General features: G+C 41.3%; 1 pseudogene; it reads left to right on the plus strand.

Moving 5' to 3' along the window:
• The first annotated feature begins 11,244 nt into the window (after window positions 1-11,244).
• Window positions 11,245-11,476, plus strand: LOC148366786 (U2 spliceosomal RNA; annotated as a pseudogene).
• The last annotated feature ends 13,094 nt before the right edge of the window (window positions 11,477-24,570 follow it).

Below are 24,570 nucleotides of genomic sequence, written 5' to 3' on the forward strand. Positions count from 1 at the left end.
TCGGTCACACCGCTCTCTTGCCACTCTGCTTCGCTGCTTTGTAGGCCGCTGGGTCTTGTTGACGTAGCAGTCCGAGGCTAAGTAAACACTCCCGAGTGGTAGTAGCACCGAGCGCTTGATTTCTGGATGATCGCATATCCAGCAAAATAACTGCGATCATATATTAATCTGCGGTTTGAGTTGACTTTGTTCGCCGTCAAAACTGAGTCGAGGACTGGGTTTTATGACCGAAGTGTAAAAAACTGTAGCGAGCCGATGTAGCCGCAGCCGAATAGGGGCGCCGCCATCTTGATATTTATACAATTACTTTTTAGAACAATTAATGGCGTTCACTCAACCAGGAAAGGCGTTTTGTGTGCTTGAATTTGCAAAAACTGAATCATGGGCAGTTATTTAAGGTTCATTTTGTAATATGAGAAGGATGTCCATGGTGAGATTGGCACTGTAAATACTTAATGGATGGGTGCTTATGCCGAGCTAAAAGAACAGGATGCCCCTCAACTTGAGTAGATCTGATTAAACAAATCACCGTAAATTCATCAGAAAAGCCAGTAGGGAATGTCAGTGTCCTACAACTGTTTGGCATAACTCGATAAATGACTGCACATGACACTTTACAAGCTACAGTCAGTACATCAGTTAAAGGAGACTGATAAACTAGCTTGTTGTGACTTTTGCATTGCAATGCAACAGAAGATGGAAGACAATGGACTTGATGACAGGATTGTTTTTAGTCTCAATGGAGACTTTCAAGTCAAGTCAAGTCAAGTCATGTTTATTTGTATAGCCCTTAATCACAAAGAGTCTCAAAAGGTTGCACAGATCAAAGACTATTGCAAACTACAGACTATTATGACACCATCCCATCATCTAAAACCTACATGAGGGAAAATAATATATATTATCAACATGAAATATAGGTTATTCATATGCTATAGAATAGAAGTGTGTTTTAAGCTTAGATTTAAACATTTCCATTGAGGTTGCAGATCAAATATCAGGGTGAAGAGCATTCCACAGCACTAGGGCCTGAATGGAGAACGCTCTCGAACCTGCGGATCTCTTCTTGGCTCTTGGGATCACTAGTAGACCGGCATTTTCAGAGCGAAGGCTCCGGACCGGAACATAGGGGGAAAGATATCAGGGAGCAAGTCCATGCATGACTTTGTATTCCACCAACAGAACCTTATAATCACATCTTAAGTTAACAGGGAGCCAATGCAGGTTCGCTAAAATCGGGGCAATGTGATCAAACTTTCTTAAAAGCCTCGCTGAAGCATTTTGTACCAGCTGAAGGCTCTTGATTTTGGACTTCGAGAGACCGGAGAGTAGTGCATTACAGTAATCGAGATGGGAAGTAACAAAAGCGTGAATTATAATCCCCGCATCCGACTGACAGCATAGGGCGAATTTTAGCAATGTTGCGAAGATGGAAGAAAGCTGTTCTAGTAATATTCTTCTTTCTTCCACATAAATGGTAACCCCATAACACTCGCATACTCGAACTTCTTAAACATCATTGAGATTCCCCAAAGGTGATTGTGTTTTGTGCAATAGTAAAGAATATTCTTCGAAATAGCAACAGTCAATGGTGAGACGTACCTTGACATGCTGGAAAACTGGTTACTGTTTAAGTTGAGTGAAAAAGAGCCTGGTGACGTCAACGGGATGGGCCACCAACACACAGGAATCTCAGGGATGGACAGTTTCTGAACACTTCTCTGCCAGAGAGATTGATTGGACGGTTTGGGCAGAATGATCATGGTCTCATGTCCAGACCACCCAGATCTCGCACCATGCAATTTGTTTTTGTGGGAATTTGTGAAAGGATTAGTTTATGTGCCCTCTATTCAAGAGACACGCATGAGCTGATGGTACGAATGACATACGCTGTCAATGCAATACTGGGACATATTTGGCAAGAATTTGACAACCAGCTTAATGTGTCTCGCGTGTCTTATTGTGCTCAACATCTTTTAAAATTCCCTTTGGAAAAAGACATTACAAGCTCCTGAGTATACCAGATGTGTTTTTATATCCTTCATAGTTTCAGCGGTATTCAAAGTCCAAATGTGCCCCAAACCAACCTGCATTTTAAGTAGGACTGAATGCAAATTAGATAAATTTTAAGAGGCAGGAACACGTTCGTCTACGTCATCATTGTTTATGAACAAAATGTTCCATAAATATTTATTCCCTCCATAATCCTGGCGATAGCATGTTATAAACTCGCGATGAGCAGTAACAAAATTAATTATTTCCATTAAGGCTTTGAAGCATGATTAGATGTCATGAACACAATTTGGTATTCTCAAATGTTTTCATTTGAAAGGCTCTCGTGAGCAGCAACCGACACAAGTCCCATGGCGCTGTCGTGCAAAGCAAAAAAGACAGTTAGGAAACAACTTTATCTGTTTAATCACCTTCCTCTGAGGCATCAACGAATAGCAAGCGCAACCCCCATAACTCATAAATTAAGGATCTACATCTCTTGCCGCTATTCCTTACTCTAGACGCTTTTGGGGAGAAATAAAAACTAGATGAGTTTATATTGAGAATCACTACCAAAAAACATAGGTTAGATTCAAACAGAGTACAGTATTCCCTCGTTTTACTGGAGGGTTACGTTTCAAGAATGTCTCGTGGTATTTAAAACCAGTGAATTAGCAGGGTTGGGTAGGGTTACTTTAACTGGATTACTTTCAATTACTTTTGGATAACTCCAATACCAAATATGCTAATAAAAGACAAAATAAACTAAATATGAATACAATTACTGAATTTTGTGCAGGCTTGGGGAGTAACGGAATACATGGAACGGCAAAAATGATGTTGGCAAGCTGTTAGGATTTATTTTTATCTTGTTTCTGTCGCATTTTATGTTAGTTTTGCCGGAGATCAAAGAGATCAAAGCCAGGAGAGAAAGCTTACCACGTGTTGCTTACAATGTGCTTCCCAATAGCGGCGCTAACCTGCTTATTGGGGGCAATAGGGGTTCAGTGTCTTACCCAAGGACACTTAGACATGTAACACGGAGGAGCCGGGATTCGAACTGCGATCTCTTGATCCCAAGACGAGCGCTCTACTTCCTGAGCCACTGCCGCCCCCTTAAATCATTACTACCGACCAGTGTCTGAAACTCAGGACAAAAAGTTACCGGACATTATTGCAAAGTATTAAGGATTGATACTCAGAATATATAAGAGAACAACTCTTTAAAAGTATGTTTATTATAAATCTACTTATAAAATTCATTGCACGTATATGACATCACTGTTTTCCATCTGCCATCAGTATGTACCTGTATTTACTCATCTTCATTCATAGAATGTTTGCGTTGTGTCTATCCAGATGCTTTTATTGTACGTTTACGTTTCCTAGCGTCATACATTTTGTCAGCTTCTTTTGATTATTTCTTCTGGGGCTGAGGTTTTTTTCGTGTCCAGCATGGTCGCCGTGGTGACCGGCTGGCCCCGCCCCCTGGGCACGGCTGCAGTAGATCAGCTAATTTGCGTGTGTGCTACTTAAGGGTGGGTTGTGGGTTTTGCGGGTGCTGGCTCATTGCATTTTCTGTTTTGCATTTTCTGTCTGCATCTCCCGTTCTGTTTTGCTCTGTCCTGTTTTGTTTGAGTCGGAAGAAACCTGTGTTTGCACGTTTTCAGTTAAAGCCTGTTTGTTCTGTCTTGTCCCTGAGTTTTGGACGACTTTTATTTTACTAATTTGATCGTCAATGCAATTGAGTTCTCCCTTCCTGCCTCCTGCCTCCATTCTGGTCCGGTCTCCCCGTGACAGTTCGGGCTTGATTCCTAACCACTTCTCATTATCTTCTTCATTTTTCTTGTGTTCTCTGTGCGCCTACTTTGGAAAATGATATGCAAATGCACGAACCTTATAAGGCTCGGGAAAGTCCGGAAGCACGAAGTTATTCGATGCAGGCTTCTGATTGGCTGCCGAGTATGCAAATTGCCAAACGAACCGAAATATCAAAATTTCCAAACCGAACAAATATTTTGAAATCAAAATAAAGCAAACATTTTTTTGGAAAAAAAAATCTTTTTTTTTTTTTTCTTTCTTGAAAAAAGTTGTCGGCTACCCGGGCGGAGACGTTTTGTAAGTTGTATGCCTGACGTAAAAGATGCTCGCCTCGGGCTTCCGGGCAGACGTTATTTCAGACACTGCTACCGACGATCAAAGATCATTGTACAAAAATATTGATCAGTTGCATACACTGTAATTTTCGTGATGGCTTTGGAAAGAATCTTGCTTGTGCTTTGAATTGAAATTTTCAGAAGTACTTCAACTTTCGTAAAAGTTTAGAGTCATTATATTTTTTCCAGGTAATCGGTTGCTATGGATCTTTTGAAAATGTATGCTTCAATACAATAAACGTGTTTCCTCCCAAACGAGTGACTTCAAACTGGCAAGCCTGAAATTGCTGTAAGCACTTGGGGTGCCACTTTTCTTTTCAGAGCTAACAATGCCCCCCACAGCGCTCTCAAAATATTAAAGGCGTGACCGATTTTACTGTTTATCGCCGATGCCACAACACAGAACGTTTGAAAGCAATGCAACTTGCTTCGACCTTGGAGGAGAAGGAAAGGAGGTCGATTTTAAAGAAATTTTAAATGTTTTAGTTGTGATGATATATACATTTTGGATCCAGGAGCGGAAAGCCTTTCTGTCACAAGCCAGGAACGGAGACAGGACCCGATTGCGTTTGTTTTTACTCGGTTTTATTGAGAAAGAGAGCAGTGCTTGCTTCCACGATCCGATGATCGTCGGACACAGATAGCTGATGGCAGGAACGCGGAAGTGGCACTTCCGTGTCGAGCGAGGATAGTTATAGGCAGCGGGAAAACTGGTCGATAGTCGGGACGGGGGAGCAAGGGCGGTAACGAGTCCAGAAAAGAGGTCGGCAACAGGTATCAGGCAGGAAACAGGGCAAAACAGGTCGATGGCCGGGACGGAAGAGCAAAGCAGAAACGGGTCCAGAGACAGGTCGGCAACAGGTATCAGGCAGGAGAAAACAGGTCAGGAGAATGTCAGAAGGTACAGACCTTGCCTAGCTGAAAGCATAGGTTCGCAGACGGTCTGACGCTGGTAAAAGGGAGCCGGGGGGTTTAAATAGTGGCAGGGAGCCAATCAGCGACCATGGCTGTTGGCGCCAAAGGGGCAGCTGCAGGTGCCCCGAATCAGTAATCATGACACTTTCCCCCCTGCTTTTAGCGCAGAGTTCAGATCTTGAGCCAGAGCCCAAGTCCGATCCAATTTGAATTTCAGTCAGTTGGGTCTAAAATTTCAATCACTTTGTTGGGTTCCGGCCAAGCTTCTCTCTCACTAGTTTTTTCCTTTTTACTATCCACTCGTCATTGTTCTTCTTTGTCTCTGTTTGTACAGTCTTATTAAACATATATTTTGTTACAAAAGACAGACCAGTAAAAATTATATTGTCATTCAAACCATGTGATTATTTTAAATCGACTAATGAATGACTGTTATAACGAAACAAAGCACGATAACCAGTTTAATTTATTAATAAAAAAAGCGTCCGAAGTTATTGAGGGGTCTCCTAAAAGCTTATGGGCTTCAACCGGTCATCCCTTTGCTCTTTGATGTCAGGACCAGAATGGAAACCAGACCCAATTGTGTAACGTTTCTCACAAGTTTTATTAAAGGAAAGAAGAAGGGCTGCGCCCACGATCTGGAGTTCAAAAGGCGCAGGAAGCAGGTCGCACTGAACGCGGAAGTGGATCTTCCGTGGCGAGCGATGGCGGGGTTGGGAACGGAAAAACTGGTCAGTAGCCAGGACAGGAGAGCAAAAACGTGGTCGGGGTCGTAAGCGAGTCGTAAGCCAGGAAAGGAGAGTAGTGGTCGGGGACAAAAATAGGTCGAAAGCAGGGACGGGAGAGTAGACGTGGTCAGGATCAAAAACGGGTCGGAGCTGGGGGACAGACGGGGGCAAAACAAGGGACAGGTGGGAGTCAGGGTCGAAAAAGGCTTGCCTAGTGTTAACTGAGGTTAGCAGACGGACTGACAAAAGGGGACAGATAGGAGTGGGTTTAAATAGGGACAGGGAGCCAATCAAAGTCCGAGGCAGTTGGCGCCAAAGGAGCGGGCACAGGTGATTTGATTTGCTTTGATAATAATATAATAAGAAAACTTTTTTAGATTAATCCAGAGTCAAGATAATAAAGAGCAGGCAGAAATAAGTTGGGGATATCTTTTTTTTTTCTGTAATGTTTTTGACATTTAGTGACATTCAAAATGTTTTTGCAGGTATGTTCTGCTTTGAAAATGCATGATGGGTTTTGTTGCAAATTCGGTAAAACCAGGTTATTCTCTCTATTGAAAAACAGCCACAGTGTTATCATTCAAAGAGATTCAACTGCAGAGCTCTGTATTAATTTTTCCACATATTACTTGAAATTCTCGCCATTGTGCGGTTGGACTCATTATGGCTAGGATGACTCATTTATCATCTCCTTATCACAAAACGTTGTATTTTATTGCTAATTAATGACGTTCAGAAACTGAACTGACCTATAAATGCACAAGTTAGTATTCTTTCATGATTTGGCACAACTACCTACTAACAGGTGTTAACAATTGAAAGCAAAAGGATGTAAAAGCTGAAGATAGTTTACTTAGAGTCCCCTTTCAGAAAGGAATGGAAGCACAATGCAGAAGCACATACAGTGGAACCTCGGTTCTCGACCATAATCCGTTCCAGAACCCTGTTCGAGAACCAATTTGTTCAATCACCGAAATCATTTATCCCATTGAAAATAATGTAAATCGTTTTAATCCGTTCCAACACCCTGAATGTTTACCATGAATGTTTAACGTAAACATGACGCTAACCCAGGCTAATCGTACGCTCACGTTATCGTAATCTTCTGTACGAAAGATTACACTAACATGAACGTGTAAAAATAAAAAAATCAGGTCGTTTACAAGTCATTTAGCACCACAAGTGGCTAGCGCTTCATTGGAAAGGGGGCTCTGTTCCAACACCCTGAATTGTGGGCTCAGTTCCAACACCCTGAATGTTTACCTGAATGTTCAACGTAATCATAGAGCTAACCCAGGCTAATCGTACGTTCGCGTTATCGTAATCTTCCGTACGAAAGATTGTGCTAACATGAACGTGTTAAAAAAAAAAAAGATAAAGAAAATAATTATGAATAGGATTTCTTACCTTTGTGGTGGTCAGCAGAAGGCGCATGCTGTATTCCCTAGCAATATCGTAAACTCGGACACCTCTTTCATATTTAGCTATTATGTCTTTCTTAAAGGCAATAGATGTACGAACAACTTTTCTTTTTTCACCTGTCCTGCTTGCACCGACCTTCTTCGGAGGCATAGTTAGGGGCTAAAACACTCCGTTTACCGATATTAAAAGCGAAAGCAAAAGAAGGCAAGTGCGCACGTGATAACAGTTGGTTATTTTTTTTTTCAAACGTGTTTATTGATGTAGTTTAATATGCTTTATTGTACATGTGTTTCGTTATATCATATATATTGTTCATTAACATTTTGTTGTGAGATACTGAGTTGCTCGACATAAATAATAATAATAATAATAATAATTTCCTTGTATTGTCATTCTGTGTAACAATGTACACAGAACGAAATGTCGATTGCATCTGACCCGATGCAGCCGCAGCCAAGAGAGGGCGCCGCCGACCACTTTTTAAGTCTTAGGAATGACTCGGCCGGGGCGCGAACCCGAACCTGAAGTTTGAACCCGAACCTGAAGTTTATTATTAAAAAAAGTTCAAAAATTAAGTAGCTTGGGCTTTCACTGTAGAAGGAAAAAATACATGAAAATATTATTAACTAGAATAATACATTTTCTTATTCAAAATATGAATTCATATTCTGCATTAAATTATTGTTGGTAATATACTGAATACAGGGATAATCACAAACCTGTATTTTTTCATTTTCTCCTTTTATACTACCTTAAATTCCGGACTATGGAGCGCACCTGATTATAAGCCGCACCCACCACATTTTAAGAGGAAAACCGATTTATTACATACACAAGCCACACCTGTATATGAGCGGCATGCGCCCACATTTAAGCATGTAACACAAACACAAACACAAAATTAACCCAAACCCGACTTCAAGTCCCGCAATGTCCTTCGTTAAAGTCCACAGTCTAAAAATTACAGCCGGCAAAATGAACGAAAAATGATACCGGTTCTTAAGGTTTGATGCAGACCTGCAGAGTCCAGGTCCCGTTGAAAGTAATCCAAGGAAAAAAGTGTATATTTCCAAAGGTAAGGGTGGGAAAAATATATCAGATGAACACATTTACTCACGCAACTCCTTTTTCTTTAACCAACTTTTTACCCCCTCTTGTTTTCCCTGTCTGTCCCTCACCTTTAGCGGTCCCCACCCCGCGTTTGTTCCGCCCCTCATTTTTCGTCCACCCGTATCAGAATAAGTGTCTAAAATAAATACAATTAAATACATTCCAAAAAAAAGGCGGTTCTCTGAAAAGAGACGGACTTCCTTTCACTACATAACTACCACATGAAATCCGAGGCGGCAGATGCATGCGCACAGTAGCATCAAACCGCTCGCTTCGTTTGCAACGTAAAAAAACGATACAGAGATAGAGGTTACCGCGGCGAACTCGTTTGACTTGATTGATTTGCCGTCTGGTGATAGTTGGTGTAGACCGGATGGTACCCAAAATTGACAAATTTGCGTTTTTCCGTACAGATTTTCTTGTACTTCTTACACGTCTTAAAATGCATAATAAACTTACTTTTTTTATGGCAAAAACGTACAGGAGACGGGCACTGGAAAAGCTGCGGTCAATCATGGACAATCCATCGCATCCACTACACAGCATTATCTCCAGACAGAAGAGCAGCTTTAGCGACAGACTGCTGTCACTGTCTTGTACTACGGACAGACTGAAGAGATCTTTTCTTCCTCATGCCATGAGGCTCTTTAACTCTACCCGGCAGAGTAAAAGCCCACATTAAACCACACCCCCTACATTGCATATTACCAAATTTTATTGCAATATGTATTCTGTGTAGCACTATTTAGATATTCTATATAACACGCTACAGTGGGCATTTGAACGTCACATTGGGTATTTGTATATTGTATTCTTTTTGCTTTATTATTGTATTGTTCTCAGCTCAGGGATGCTGCTGGAAATGTGAATTTCCCTGCGGGGATGAATAAAGTATCTATCTATCTATCTCTATCTATCTATGGGAGTGGCAGGCAGCGAGGCATCAGTGTCCAGAGTACCAGAGGCAAAAAAGCATGACCAAATGGACAGGCGAAAGGTTTCAAGATCCAGTGACTCCAAGCAGCATATCCTGTCCCAAGTATTTGTAGTCAGGGAGGCTAAGCAGGGCTAGACTGGATAGACAAGAGCGTTGTGACAGGGGGGCTTCAAATGTCATGAGAACGGCAACAAACCTGCAATAGAACCCCTAAATGAGTGACTAAATGAGGTAAGGTTGAGTAAGAGAGACGAGAGCAAGCATACAGAGAAACTGACCACAGAGTGCAGGATCATGACACTATAAAATTATAAAGTCTGACATACACAATGAACTATGGACATGAAAGTAAAATAAAAACAGACTTAGACTGTTTACCTTCATGTATATGTGGGTCTCACTGTGGTCTTGTCTGTATCCAAAAACCTTGTCACACAACCGTCAGTGATCATAAATATGATTTTGTGATGCGTGAGATATATCAAAATATCAGAGGCAGGTAACTCCCCATCAATGTTCCCTGTAATTTTTCACGGGTCTGAGCGTTCACACAAAGTCGGTGAGCAACGCTTGAAACAACAGTGAGCAACCATAATCCCAAGTGTGGCAAGATAATTAATTATCAACATGTCCAAAACTTGACATTTTGCTAAGTTCCCGGCAATGCAAAATTATTTTTCTCTTTTGAATGGATTGACTCATGTACTATTGCAAAGGTTGTACGGCCTACAAACGTCGTTTGTTCTTACAATTCTTTCACAAGATATCCAAACCTTTTTATTTCCTGATAGATTTTGTCGCGTAATATTAACATTTTGGGGGGCTTATTTAGTCGGTTGTAAGATACAGAACTGTACTTAATCACATTTTTTTAGTGGAAGTACAATGTTGGCAACAAGATTCACTTGATATAATTGGAAATTATTTGAATACAACACAAACTTTTTCTTCTTTTTTCCGTGTTTTTTTTCTACTTTTTTAAAAATTCCTTTAAAAAAATCTCATTGTGTTTATTTTTTCCGAGCTGTTACTTTTTTCTTTTTGTTCTCTATTTACTTTTTTTCCCTACATTTCTTTCCTTTCTTTATTTCTGGCTTTTTTCTAAATTTCCTTCTTTTTTCTCTTCCTTTTGTTTCTTTTTTTCGCAGCTTTTCATTACTTTTTCATTTTGGTATTTTTTTATTTTTTGTTCTATTTCCCCATTTCTTTAAGTCATTTTGTGCATAATTTTACATAATATTTGGTCATGTTGCGATTAAAGAAGCAAAAACAACCTGACGAGCCGTTTTCGACCCAAAAGAGCCGGTTCCTTTTAGTGAGCCGAGCCGAAGAAGCCGGTTCCCGACATACTCTACTAACTTTACCCAACTTCGTTCGACTTCAAAATATTGCATTTAGGACACAACGTCAGGGGAACCCGTGTATTTTTACCTTCATGCACTGTAACTTTGACTTAAGTCGCTTCTTAATAAGTAATTTTGAGCCCTCATTTTTGTGCGCTGGCTAGATTTTCTTGTGCGTCGAGACTGTGCGAGCAGTGCGCAGAGACTGCTCCCCACCCTGCCACATGAACAATTGGAAGGATAGCAAGAAGCTTTTGATCAAGAAGCTAGTAGGGATTCTCCGAAGCATTTTCACAGAACATTGCACAACATCAGCACTGCCTCGGGCTATCACAGAGAAAGCGGGAGCTGATGTTAGCCTTTCAAGAGTAGAGAGACAAAGCAGATACCAGGCAGGTGAGTAGGATGACTTGACATGCTCTAAAACTCTGGTTCACTCTAGTTTAAACCCCAATAAAGTCAGGTGTGTTAAGACTTTTATTTTTAGTACAGCTGATTGGTTAGTTCATCAGCCCCAAAGTTTAGAGGTACTTTCCTGTATGATCTGCACCAAACTCACTCTTCTCTTCCGGCTGCCTTCACACGTGCTCGAAGAGGGGGAGGAGTCAACGCCTGCCTAGGCGACCTGCTTTAATGCTAGGACCTTAGCTTAGCCTTTTGGCTGAGAGTAAGTGTCCCGGCTCAACGGCATCTGCTTCACGGCCAGAAACTTCTGGCCGTGGACCTTAACTTGGCCTCACGGCCAGAAACTTCTGGCCGTGGATGAAGTCAGTATCTTTGATTTTTGCATTTCGGAGATGGAATATGAGCTTGCTCTGTCCACTCCACGCATCGGCCCGGTATTGCAGTACCTCCGGGAACGGTGCATTCGCAATGATCGTAGCAAGGCTTTAGGGCTAGGACCTTAGCTTGGCCTTTTGGCTGAGAGTAAGTGTCCCGGCTCCTAGGCTTTGTAGCGTATTATGAACTGACCGATAATGGATAATGAATAACGAAGAAAGATCAATAACCCTTAAAAACCCCAAACCCCATGGCAACCAACAAGGCTAAAAGCCACGGTCTCGTCTCCCCAGCCAGGAAGCATGACAAAACCAAGCCATGGTTCTCCTTTTCCCTATTCCTCGACTGAAGGATGCTACCAAAGGGATGGAAATACTTTTCTGAAGAAAAGGTTTCTTTTTTGCTATTCGGCCAATCCCACCCACCCCCTCGCTCCTAAGAATCCCACACACCCTCAATGTGCGGCTTTGTCTGACCCAAAAGTAGGCAAGAAAGTATTTCACAACAAACTGTTTTGGTGCAAGGGCAAATAATATTCCATTCCGGATCATTTAAATAAGTAAATGAAATAACATGAAATGAAATGATCTGCATTTATATAGCGCTTTTCAAGTCAATGACTTCCCAAAGCGCTTTACAGTGTGCTTCACATTTCCCAATAGCGGCCGTGCAGCCATGTAAGGCGCTAACCTGCTTATTGGGGGCATTAGGGGTTCAGTGTCTTACCCAAGGACACTTTGACATGTGCAGCACGGCGGCGCAGTGGTTAGCGCAGTTCTGAGGTCGTGGGAACCTCCTGCGTGGGTTCAAATCCAGCTCCCGGCCTTACTGTGCGGAGTTTGTATGTTCTCCCCGTGCTTGCGTGGGTTTCCTCCCACATTCCAAAGACATGCATTTCAGGTGAATTGGCCACTCCAAATTGTCCCTAGGTGTGACTGAGCGAGTGAGTTGTCTGTCCCCGTGTGCCCTGCGATTGGCTGGCAACCAGTTCAGGGTGTCCCCTGCCCACTGCCCGATGATTGCTGGGATGGGCTCCAGCACCCCTGCGACCCTACTGAGGATAAGCGGTGCAGCTGATGAGATGAGAACCTGCGATTTCATGTTCCCCAGACGAGTGCTCTACCTCCTGAGCTACTGCCGCCCCAGTAGATTATCTTAACTAGTTTTATGGATCAGTAGTTTAATTAATGCCACCGAATTTATTTTCCCGTTCCTGTTTTCTAAGACTGCGAGGGCTTGTCTCAACAATATCCTTTATTCTTTTGTGTGATTCAGTTTTCCATGTCATGTATATAAATGTAGTTTGTTAGATTATTCAAACGACACAGATAATCTGACGTCGAGAACATTAGGATCAGCAGTGCAGAACTGACCAATGGACAATGCGGCGGATGGTGTTAAAAAAATTAACAATAACAATCATCGGTTACACATACGAAATGGAAAGTTTAAGCTAAATTGATATTCTTTCAAATTTGGAAGAGCTGGTTCTTATCGAGTTTCGTAAATGTCATTTACCATAAATTCCGGACTATAAGCCACTACTTTTTCTCCAAACTTTCAACCCTGCGGCTTATTCAGTGATGCGGCCAATTTATGTCATTTTTCTAACGGTCGCCAGCGGCGTTCAAGTACAAAGGGTAAGATTTAGACTGGTGGAATATACTTCTTAGCTTGTGCACAAATTAAATTAGCGTAGACATATCCTCATCATGCAAATTGCAAAAAGAAAAGCAATTTGCGGGCGTGTTGCTAGCGTGTTTTTGAATAAAGGAGCGTGGGACGACGAGCGTGGGACGACGTCTATATGACAAAGTCTCTTACCCATACTGAAGTAAGACGACTTTAACGACGTCAGTAATAAGGAGGAAGATGAGGACGGATTACCGTGATTTCTACAAGTACGGTATATTTTTTTTAACAGACCCGTTTAATGTGTCGCGAGCGTGTTGCTAGTAGCGTTTTGCTACCCTTCACAGGCACGGTTTGAGATGAAAGTTATATTATTATTAAAGCTTTGAACTCTCTCGGTGTACCGTCTTTCTTTGTAAATATGTGCAACCATGTATAATATGTATTTGCAACTGTATACTTTTGTAATGTATTTATTTTAGAAACTTATTCTGATATGTTTTGTGCGAGCAAATGAGAAAGAAGGGGCGGGGCAAACGCGGGCTGACGGGAAGTGGAGTAAAGGTGAGACGCTTTTGTGGACGCAGCCGACAATAGTGGATATATATTTTTCCCACCCTTACCTTTGGAAATATACACTTTTTTCCTTCGCATTGCTTTCAACGGGCACTCGGACTCTGCAGGTCTGCATCAAACGTTGTGTACCGGTATCATTTTCCGATCATTTTGCCGGCTGTGATTTTTAGACTGTGTCGGGTATGGGTTATTTTTGTGTTTGTGTTGCATTTTTTCAATGTGGGCGCATGTGGCTAATATACAGGTGCGGCTTGTGAATGTACAAAATCGGTTTACCTCCCGAAATGTAGTGGGTGCGGCTTATAATCAGGTGCGCTCTATAGTCCGGAATTTACCGTATAAATAATAGTAATAATGAGTCAGTTTTCCTGGTCTTCACAAAGCAAAGGGTTTTTTGTTGTTTTTGTTTGTTGTTCATTTCCCAACGTTGGGCTGGAGCAATCTGTTCTTCGAGTACATCATGGCTTCCCTGGCATAGATGATATCTGTATGAGGGACAAGATCCCCAAATCATATACGGAATTATATTCCACAATTTCTTTATTCATAGTGTCAAGTTCGGTGTTTATTGATGGTCACACGAAATAGCGCTAAACACTGGGCTGCCATGCCGCCCAATAGCCAAAATCAAGCCGCCTAAATTTGTATGTGGCCCTGAGTTCTGCAGTTGTCTGTAAAATGAGATGAAGGGATGGGGAAAATAAGCGTCTGCTTCTTACTACCCCTTTTCAAACATGTTATGTTAACATTATTTTGTTGTTGAGTCATTGTTTTTGTCCTGTTTTTATTTTATAATGTTCGAAATAAAGTTTTTATTCAAGGTCAGCTCTGAATCAAACTGCAAAACATAAGTGTTACTGTAATTGATACTCCAAATGTTTCAAAGCTAATAACATCCTGAATTGGTGCTCTAGGACCACCTGCAATGTTCCCTGTAATTTTCCACGGAACTGAGCGTTCACACAAAGTCGGTGAGCAACGCTTGAAACAACAGTGAGCAACCATAATCCCAAGTGTGGCAAGATAATTCATTATCAAACATGTCCAAAACTTGACATCAAGATACATTTTGCTGAGTTTCCGGCAATGCAAAATTATTTTTCTCTTTTGAATGAATTGACTCATGTATTGTTGCAAAGGTTGTACGGCCTACAAACGTCTTTCACAAGATATCCATTTCTTTTTATTTCCTGATATATTTTGTCACATAATATTAACCTTTTTGGGGGCTTATTTAGTCAGTTGTAAGATACAGAACTGTACTTAATCACATTTTTTAGTGGAAGTACAATGTTGGCAACAAGATTCACTTGGTACAATTGGAAATTATTTTAATGCAACACCCACTGCCCGGAGATGGCTGGGATGGGCTCCAGCCCCCCCGCGACCCTAATGAGGATAAGCGGTACGGCTGATGAGATGAGATGAGACAAACTCTTTTTTCCGTGTTTTTTTTTCTACATTTTTTAAAATTCCTTTAAAAAAATCTCATTGTGTTTATTTTTTCCGAGCTGTTACTTTTTTCATTTCGTTCTCTATTTACTTTTTTCCTACATTTCTTTCTTTTCTTTTTTTCTGGCTTTTTTCTAAAATTGTTTTTCTTTTTTTCCTCTTCCTTTTGTTTCTTTTTTTTCTCAGCTTTTCACTTCTTTCTCATTTTGGTATTTTTTTCTTTTTTGTTCTATTCCCCCCTTCCTTTAAGTCATTTTGTGCATAATTTTACATAATATTTGGTCATGTTGGGATTAAAGAAGCAAAATCAACCTGAAGAGCCGTTTAGGACCCGAAATAGCCGGTTCCTTTTTAGTGAGCCGAGACGAAGAAGCCGGTTCTCGACAAATCTACTGACTTTACTCAACTTCGTTGTACTTCGACTCGACTTCAAAATACCGCATTTAGGACACAATGTCAAGGGAACCCGTGCATCTTTACCTTCATGCACTGTAACTTTAAGCCGCTTCTTAATTACCGGTAGTAATTTAGAGCCCTCATTTTTGTGCACTGGCTAGATTTTCTTGTGCGCTGAGAATGTGCGAGCATTGCGCAACTGCGCACGCACGCAGCTTAGAGGGAACACTGACCACCTGTTACGAAAAGATCTACAGGAATTTAAAAAAAAAAAAAACTACAGAGGAAAGTAGAGATAGATGATCTGATTGCTCATTGTTTGAAAAATGGAGTCCAAAGGCACAGCTGGGTAAAATCATTAACGGATCCATTGTGTGCAAATGATGAGCCATCTGCTCTCAAGCTGACAATTCTGTTGGATGTTCATTAAAGATTTGAGTGCACACTGTGCACTGATACTGCGTAATGACTGTTGTAAAAGGTAAGAAACACCAAATCAATATGGCTAGAGGGGGACATTTAAGCTACACTTTCAAGTATGTGGACATGATTTTGATAGAGTTTTACTTAACTTTTGTGTGTGATTCTTTTTAGCAAAAATATATATCGTAAATTCCAGACTATAAGCTACTTTTTTTCCTAACTTTCAACCCTGCGGCTTATTCAGTGATGCGGCCAATTTATGTAATTTACAAATAAATACATTACAAAAATATACAGTTGCAAATACATATTATACACGGTTAGACATATTTACAGAGAAAGACGGTAAACCGAGAGAGTTTTCAAAGCTTTAATAATAATAATATAACTTTCTACCGGGCAGCTAACAACAACACTCTAGCAACACGCTCGCAACACAGTAAACGGGTCTGTTAAAAAAACATACCGTACTTGTAAAAATCACGGTAAACCGTCCTCATCTTCCTCCTTAGAACTGAAGCCATCAAAGTCGTCTTCCTCAGTGTCGGAAAGAAACGGTGTCATATAGACGTCGTCCCACGCTCCCATCCATTCCTGATTCTGTGCCCTCCTCTCCGTCACGCAGCACACCAGCTTTTCGGAACCCGTTGGTGATGGTGTCAGGATCCACTCGCAGACTTGCGAAAAAGTTGCCTTTCGCATGCAGCCAGTTTTAGTGAAAGATTTCTCGCCGCTAGTCAAGCCAAGAAGTTGCAGTCTTCCTCTGCGCATATATTCCACCGGTCTAAATCTTACTTTTTGTACTCGAGCGCCGCTGGCGGCCGTTAGAAAAATGACATAAATTGGCCGCATCACTGAATAAGCCGCAGGGTTGAAAGTTTTGGGAAAAAGTAGCGGCTTATAGTCCGGAATTTACAGTAGCCTTATTTTTAATACCTATAATGTTATTTTAAAAAAAGTTTAAAGATGTAAATTGCCACCCTTAGACCGGGCCATGAAGAGATGGTCAGATATTTATCCGTTCTGTGTAGAAAGAACATAGGAGCCGCCTGCAAATGTTTTTTTATGTTGGGTCTGTATGTGAGACAGTATTGCACTTTGCTTTTATCACAGACTCGATTGCTCTGTAATGACGCTACGCTAGTTTGTTTCAAGTGTGTTTTTGCTATGTGCCTCAAGCAAGATTTCAGTTCAAGGAGAAAAGGAAGGAAGTCATTTGTGATTTCAGATCGTTATATTTCTTGCATTCACTAAAGTGGCCAGTGGGTATCCACTCGTAAAAACACGGAGCCCAAAACCCCGCTGCTAACTCACATGAATAATTATCAATGAAATGAAATGAAATGAAATGATCTGCATTTCTATAGCGCTTTTCAAGTCAATGACTTCCCAAAGCGCTTTACAGTGTGCTTCACATTTCCCAATAGCGGCCTTGTATTGCAGCCATGTAAGACGCTGACCTGCTTATTGGGGGTATTAGGGGTTCAGTGTCTTACCCAAGGACACTTCGACATGTAACACGGACAAGCCGGGATTCAAACTGGGATCTCTTGATCCCAAGACGAGCGCTCTACCTCCTGAGCTACTGCTGCCCTCAATAGGACCTTGGGTTACCAAACCACAGCTTAGAGACTGCATCAGGCCCGCCAATGAAATTATTTGGCCCACGAGACGATGCTGAGAGAAGCATGAAAAAAACATACCCGCTTTTAATCAAACAATGCTGGTTTTAGTGTGTCCACTGGATGTCGCCAAAGCCACGCAACACTCCACCCACTGATGACTACGATTTATCAACCAGAGAATATTTGTACAAATATCAATCACAATGTTATTCAACTTAAAATAAAAGTCTTTGTTTCAGGCAATACCGCTGCACTCACCTCGATTTCTAAGCCTGTGTCTATTTGTGTATCCCCATAAAATTGATATTTTTTATTGCACACATGGCCCATTTAGATAGCTGGCGACCATTTTCAGGACAGTGGTACCTTACACTTACGAATTTATTTTTTCTTGGAGTAGCCTTTTATCCTGAAACATTCAGACTACCAACATCTCATCAGACGCCTTTAATCCGTCAAAAGTATGTGTCATGATTACTGATGTGAGGCACCTGAGTCTGATCGCAACTACCTCGGACTATGATTGGTTGCTTGTCTCTTTCTAATCCCCCGTCTTCCTGTCACCCGTTGTCAGTCCGTCTGCGAACCTCAGCTACGCGAAGCAAGCCTTCCGACCCTGACTCTCTGCTGTTCTGATTCCTGTTTGATTTCCGGCTCCGACCCATTTTCTGAACTAGACTACGTTTTTGCTCCCCCTTCCCGGCCACCGATCGGTTTTTCCTCGCTCTCGACACTGCCGTCGCTCGCCACGGGAATACCACTTCCACGTCTGAGTAACCTGCTCCCCACGACTAACGATCTACGGATCATGTATATTATACTTTCCCTTCTTGCTAATAAAACTAAGAGAAACGCACGCAAGTGGGTCCTGTCTTCATTGTGGTCCTGATAGTATGATATTTCTTATAATAAATCATTAAAGAGCATCAGAACAGGAAACAAATACATACTAAAATTATATGATTGCACAATAAACACAAAATGAGAGGCACACAATATAAAAAAACAATACAAAAAAATAAAGGAAATAATCAAAATATTCATTTACTTTTTAACGGGCCTCTGAGTTTTCTTGGTTCTCAGCAGTGTTTTTTTGCCTTGTGTTTATTAAAAAACTGATCTCCTGGGTATTTTGTTTCAAACCAATGTGGCCAGCGACTCAAAAGCATTTCCGACCCCAGCATAAGACGAATAATACCAAGGTGAAGGAAAACGAGTAAAAATGACAAGCAAAGCGAACCTGAATGAAAAGACTGAGTGGGTAAGCTTCAATAGAATCTGACCGGCAATGAAAGACACAGTTTGCCAACTGCAAACCTGAGGCTATAGGTCATTTGGCAGAAGGAGAGGTGATATCCGGCAGAAGGCCGAGCAGCAGGGCAGCGTACTTTGGCTTCTGAGCTCGGGGCAAAGATCCTGAATGCAGGACTGCAAGATCACTGGATTTGAGTTGAAACAGCAAACGATCACACGGGCTGGAGTCTTAATTAGATCTCCAAACGGTTCATCTACAGTATTTTCATGACCAAAGGGCGCACCGTGTGAAAGGGCACCGTCTCCATGGCTGGTTCTATTTCTGTATTTGACACTACAGAGGGCGCACCTGCACAGTATCCCCTGCTTTACTGTTTTATTACACTGTCATTATTAAGACTCTTTGGTGGCTGTATTTACACAGATAAAAAACATATATTGTTAAAAACTAAATCGTGATACCAGGAGCAAGTACTCACACGAGGCTTCCATGTTGGTTGAAAGAGAAAAAGAGAGCGAGCCCGCCCACGTCGTGGGCGTGGTTTATTATACGTCAGGGAAAACAGCACACATGAGCACGACTTCACAATAAAAGAATGTAAGATCGATAAACGTACAAGAGATATAATTAGACTGATTATTGACACGTTGTTTTATGTGTGTGTGAGAAAGATTGTTTTTGTATTTAGGAATATAAAAACAAGTTATTTACATAATACAGAATTCTGAGGGATTTACATCCAAAACGGCCACCTTGACATACACTACCCCAAAATTAGATACGAAGACGCTTTAGTGACGTTTCCGCGAGGGGGGATATTACCTGCAGAGAGACAAGCATACAAGTGTGCATCTTTACAGCTGTAGCAAAACTGTGTTTGGTTTTGGTTTATTTAAGTATTATTTACAATGTAAAACAAAGGTGAGTACACCCTGGAATAAAGGTTCTTGAAGTTCAATATTTTGTGTGGCCAGTACGATTTTGCAGAGCCACCTTAATCCTCCTGACCATGGATTTCACCAGAGCCTCACTTGAATGCTCTTCCTGCCCTCTCTACCTTCTGTTTGAGGATTATCCACAGATGTTCTATTGGGTTTTTATCTGGAGACTTACTTGCCCACTCCATCTCCTTTACCCCTAGCCCCCTCAGAAAAGCCTTGGTTCTCCTATTGGTGTATTTGGGGTCATTGTCAGTCAGGTACATTGCCCTGCGACCCAGGTTCTTGGGGGAAGGGATCATTCTCTGCTCTAGTATTTCACAGTACTTGCTTGAGTTCATGTTTTCCTCAATGAAACGCAACTCTAACTCTTATGCAGCCCCAAACCATGACATTCCCAACACCATGCTGTACTTTAGGCATGACCCAAACATGTTTGTACTCCTCAAATGGTGGTCGCCACTCATGTTTCACACCATCTGAGCCATACAAATTCAACTTTGTCTCATCAGACCAGAGGATATCTTTCAGGTAAGCCATAGCCTTTGTTAAAATACTTGATGTTTCTTCAGGGATATTCTGTTAAACATTATAATAAAATCTGTAAGGGTATGTGAAGAGTGAACTCACTTTTGTGACATACTCTAGTTATAGTGTACTTTTTTGGCTTGACTTTCTAGTTCTGAAACAAGTGTAATGGAAATATTTAAAGTTCTCAATTATATAATAGTTATTTTTTAACAAAATGAAATATTTAAGTCCCTAAAATATTTGTACTGTGTCCTAACTGTAAACAAAGGTTAAGAGATAAATAATTCTTTGATCATGACATTTCCAAGCAAAGGATATCAATTTCAGATCAGTATCGATTGATACTACCTTGTATTAAATTGGATTCGATCCATAGCAAAATTCCCAGTATCACCCACCCCTAACGTCATTGTTCGGCAAATACACCGTAAATTCCGGAATATAAGCCGCTACTTTTTTCTCAAACGTTCAGCCCTGCGGCTTATTTAGTGAAGCGGCCAATTTATGTAATTTTTCTAACGGCCACCAGCGGCACTCGAGTACAAAAGGTAAAATTTTGACCGGTGGAATTGTGCGCCAAGGTAGACTGCATCCTCTTGGATTATGTTCGAATTATCCGTATGACAGAGGACAGAGGTTCATTCCGATTATAAGGAAGACGCCCTTGATAGCGGCAGTTATGAGAAGAAAGACGAAGACTGTTTACCCTGAATTTTGCAATTGCGGTACGGCTTTATGCGTTGCGAGCGTGTTAGGAGTAGCGTGGTGGTACCTCTCACAGGCAACGTTTGGGATGAAAGTTATATTATTGTTATTAAAGCTTTGAAAACTCTATCGGTGTACCATCTTTCTTTGCAAAAATGTGTAACCATGTATAATATGTATTTGCAACTGTATATTTTTGTAATGTATTTATTTTACAGACTTATTGTGATATGTTTTCTACGAGCGAATCAAAAAGAAGGGGCGGAGCAAACGCGGGCTGACGGGAAGTGGGGTAAAGCTGAGTTAAATCTCTTTGATGTAGCAGCGGACAATAGTGGATATATATTTTTCCCACCCTTAACTTTGGAAATGTACATTTTTTTTGTTGGATTACTTTCAACGGGACCTGGACTTTAAAGGTTTGCATTAAATTCTAACTACCGGTATCATTTTTTGTTCATGTTGCTGATTGTGGTGGATGGATTGTGTACTATATTTACAGTTACAATCGCGGCACCTAAAGTCAGGTTTGGGATAAACATGAACATGTTTAAATGTTGGCGCATGCGGCTTATGTACAGGTGCGGCTTGTGTAAGGACAAAACCAATAATGTCCGCAAAATGTGGTGCATGCGGCTTATAATCAGGTGGGCTCTATAGTTCGGATTTTACGGTAATTAGACAGTTTCAGGCCTCACCTATAAGAGTGCAAATAAAAGAACCGTAGCCAAAAATCTTTGGCCAAGGTACCAGTAGGGTTAATCCCTAAGACGTCTCGAGTTGGAGTGAACTTTAAGGTCATATTGAAAAAGAAAAAGCCGGAAAATCATCAGCGTTTTTGGAGCTGACCGCATGGAATGCAGTCAAGAGAAAATAACAATTCCGTGAAAGGCCGGATTTTAAGAGCTTTTCAAGGCACAGCGACCTCAGATAGACAAGCAAGGAGAACAATTGTGACAAAAGGGACCAAACAAGGGCAGCTTGTCAAAAGCGAGCAAAGGCCGTGTAAGGTAAAGAGCTGCCGTCAGAATAAGAGCGCTTGAGTGTTAAATAAAGTATTAAAAGACGTTGGAAACTGAGGCAGCCATCAAAAGCTCTTGGCAGGGATGGCTTTGTATTACAAACGTCGAAACATCATACAGATCACACTGGAATCTTCAATACTTTGAACGGAAGTAAGAATTTTTGACACCTGTAAAAAATGTTTTTGAATTAAACTTAAAGCATGTCTGGTATAAGAAAAAACAAATCGGAATAAAACAGACCTCTTGAGAAAAGCAAAACATGAATGCATCCTTTTTAGATCAACGTAACTTTTGATCCTGAGTGACTTCCATAGTGATAAGCGGTGGTTGGATCAATCCAAACATCAAATGTATCTACAGTGAAGAAAACAAGTATTTGAACACGCTGTTATTTTGCTATTTCTCCCACTTAGAAATTATGAAGGGGTCTGAAATTTTCATCATAGGTGCATGTCCACTGTGAGAGAGATAAACTAAAAAGAAAAATTCACACATTTCAATGCAAGATTTTTTTAACGATTTATTTGTGTTATACAGCTGCAGATATATATTTTGAACACATGAGAAAATAATTGTTAATGTTATTTGGTACAGTAGCCTTGGTTTGCTAATACAAGTGTCAAACATTTCCTCTAGTCTTTCACCAGGTTTGCACACTCTGCAGCAGGGATCTTGGCTCACTCCTCCACACAGATCTTCTTTAGATAAGTCAGGTTTCCGGGCATTTGATGAGAGACACAGAATTTGAGCTCCCTCCAAAGATTTTCGATTGGGTTCAGGTCTGGAGACTGACTAGGCCATGCTAGAACTTTCTTACGGAGCCACTCCTTGGTTCTCCTGGCTGTGTACTTCATGTCGTTGTCGTGTTAGGAGACCCAGCCACGACCCATTTTCAATGCTTTGACTGAGAGAAGGAGATTGTTCTCCAAAATCTCACAGTAATCTCACACAGCCCCAGTCATCCTCTCTTTAATGCAGTGCACTGGTTCTGTCCCATGTGTAAAAAAATGAAAAATAAATCCAAAGCATGATGCTACCACCCCTATGATTCACAGTAAGGATGGTGTTCTTCGGATTGTTCTCTTCATTCTTCTCCATCCAAACACGCTTAGTGGAATTATTACCAAAAACTTATATTTTGGCCTCATCCATCCATCCATTATCTGCACCGCTTATCCTCAATAGGGTCACGGGGGTGCTGGAGCCCATCCCAGCTATCTTTGGGCAGTGGGCAGGGGACCCCCTGAACTGGTTGCCAGCCTAGTCACAGGGCACACAGAGACAGACAATTCGCTCACTCATTCACACCTAGGGACAATTTGGACGGGCCAATTAACCTGACATGCATGTTTATGGAATGTGGGAGGAAACCGGAGTGCCCGGAAGAAACCCACGCAAGCACTGGAACAACATGCAAACTCCACACAGGAGGGTTGATCTCATGACCCTGAGAACTGTGCCGCAATGATATCAGATTTCATTATGGTACATGGTGAATTAGTACGACCAGGAACTATCCAAAAGGGGGCGTAGTCGTTACATCCATTCCAAGTGAGTTATTTGAAACAAACATGGAAGTCATTTTTGTTTTTGGCTTATTCGCTCTACACTCTCAAACAAAGTAAGGAGTATTAATTAATTTGATTGATATGTTATGCTTTGGTCTACTAAACTTTTTTTTGAGAGATGGTGCACCAAAGCTGTATGTTTTTTTTAATCGTAAATAAACATGAGGCAATATTTAATCATTGCATTTTTGAAAGCCATTCATTTTACATAACTGGCAACGCAAATGAGTGTTGCATGTTCAAAACAGGGGCAGCACGGCGGTGCAGTGGTTAGTGCTTGTGCGGCACAGTTCATGTCATGGGAACCTGTCGTGGGTTCAAATCCAGCTCCCGACTTCCTGTGCGGAGTTTGTATGCTCTCCCCGTGCTTGCATGGGTTTCTTCCGGGCACTCCGGTTTCCTCCCACGTTCCAAAAACATGCATTTCAGGTGAATTGGCCGGTTCAAATTGTCCCTAGGTGTGAATGAGCGAGTGAGTTGTCTGTCCCCGTGTGCCCTGCGATTGGCTGGCAACCAGTTCAGGGTGTCCCCTGCCCACTGCCCGGAGATGGCTGGGATGGGCTCCAGCCCCCCCGCGACCCTAATGAGGATAAGCGGTACGGCTAATGAGATGAGATGAGATGTTCAAAACACTCTTTCATAAAAGGCTGTTATATTTCCATTTTCTGGGTTGTTGTTTATAGATGAACCCTAGAATTGGTGTCAAGCAATTTTGAATTTTACAGTATTAAAGTGATTTATTGACCTTCTAGTATCCGTTGGCAATGATAGTGTTGACTTTGATGTGAGATGAATTTCTATTCAAGCCTCCATTCATGTACACAATTTATTCTTTGACTCTCTGGCAACCAGCCCAGGGTGTGTTGAACCATTAAACGTAAGCTTAGAGCTTTTGCTTTGACTTTGAAAAGCAAAAGCGCTAGAATGAAAATCAAATTCTATGCTAAGAGTTCAGGCTAAAAAAGGCTAACATGTGATGGATTTGACATTATATTGCCTTTTAAAACGTCAACGATTCATGTTGACCTTTTGTGAAAATGCTAATTTCCGAGGATTTCACG

The sequence above is a fragment of the Urocampus carinirostris genome, chromosome 4 (assembly GCF_059441175.1).
Source record: "Urocampus carinirostris isolate Australia breed hairy pipefish chromosome 4, RoL_Ucar_1.0, whole genome shotgun sequence".
NCBI lineage: Eukaryota > Metazoa > Chordata > Actinopteri > Syngnathiformes > Syngnathidae > Urocampus > Urocampus carinirostris.